The sequence below is a fragment of the Sabethes cyaneus genome, chromosome 1 (genome assembly GCF_943734655.1).
Source record: "Sabethes cyaneus chromosome 1, idSabCyanKW18_F2, whole genome shotgun sequence".
Taxonomy (NCBI): Eukaryota; Metazoa; Arthropoda; class Insecta; order Diptera; family Culicidae; genus Sabethes; species Sabethes cyaneus.
Window position 1 is genome coordinate 119,449,003 of NC_071353.1, and position 1,775 is coordinate 119,450,777.

Sequence of the window (1,775 nt, forward strand, 5' to 3'; positions counted from 1 at the left end):
CATAAGTCTCTTTGTAGTGATAGTAGCATGCATTCATGCTTGTAATCATTCGATTCTTCATATATACGTGCTATATGCAACATATATACATGCTACATGCGTTGTATGTAACATTTATCAAAGTAGTAACATTGCATACGTTTAATTCTCAAAAGATTGTGCATTTGAAAACAATTTAACAAAATCAAGAACACAAACTATTGCTTTCCTGCTACCTTACTGAAATTAAAGATTGTTTTTATTATCCATGGTTTTCCACGTTGAAGGCATTTTACCAATTCAATCCTATTTTATCAACAGCACATCTTTTCACTACACTTCTAATGAAACGGCAAGCATGTGTATTCATACAGAGTGGTATTATAACCGAACACTACAGTTGTAGCACATTTTTCCAACACAGATATCAAATTCTCCGAGGTTTAATCGTCTCGCAGTAAAGAATTTGCGATCTGTTGGGGCAGTGAACTTCTATCATTTTTTCTGGTACACTTCCGTAACACAGACATCAAATTGGACTAGGTTTAATCGCGTTCGTAAGAAATCTGTTGGCACGAGGCGGCTCTGTCACTCTTTCTGGCGTACTTCCCAAGCAAGGACATCAAAATGGTCTAGGTTTAATCGCGGTGTTAAGAAATTTGGTTGAAATGAGGAAACTTTGTCAGTTGTTTTGGCTTACTTCCCAAGCACAGATATCAAATTGGTATAGGTTTAGATCATCGTAAAGAATCTTCCAACCAATCACGAAGCGAGAATTCTGGTAAAACATAGGTTCATTATTTTCAATTTTTCAATAGTTCAACATCAAGAATCCATATTTTTCTTCATTTGGGGCAATTCTTAGAAGATTTTCCGATCGATCGGTGTAAGAATATTGAAAATCGATCGGAAAACCGCTGAGCTATTAGCGCTCAAAACCTTTCATTTTTCGTGACGCTCGCATTTTTCGATTTTTTGCAATGACACCCTATCTCAAAACTTGCCGTAAGACGTAGTCCTACGTCAAAAAAAGCGAACCAAGTGAGAAAAACGCATTCAAATTTTGCTACTCTGTATGGTTTATACCTATCAATCGTTCGAAATCATCTCATAGCTCTAACTGTTTGCAACATCTATGCAGTCTGATTAGAGTAAAATGTAGCTTAGAAAATTCTTGAGTATTTGCTGTCATTAATTTATTTTTTTTAATTTTACGACTTGGTCCGGTCTGATTTAACACCGACCATTTGATGTCCTGAAAGTAATTAATTTTGTTAAAGTATAAAACCACCTTATTTTTCAACCGAGTTCATCTTCAAACATTGAATCTAGTCCAAATTGATGTCTTTTGAAAGTGAAACGACATAGAAAAATGGACGATCATCCTTTCACTTTGCCAGATTGTATCTATGTAGAGACAATATTGTAAGATAACAGTTCCGAACAAATACTGCTAGAATTTGTTCGGAACTCTTGTCTTACACGGAAACAGGGCTGAAGGAACATTTGTGCATGTGACATAAAGTAGCAATTCTCAAATCGTGGAAAATCAGCGACTCTTTTATCCGAGAATAGTTTTGAACGCTTCATTTTCTGCCTTGCGTCAATTAGTGAGCTAGATGCCTACACACTTAAAAAAGTGGCGAAGTCAGCAAAATTTTGTCGATATTTGGACAGCCGAGCGTTCGCTAAATTTTTTGATGTAGGACTACGTCTTACGGCAAGTTTTGAGATAGGGCGTCATTCCAAAAAATCGAAAAATGCGAGCGTCACGAAAAATGAAAGGTTTTGAGCGC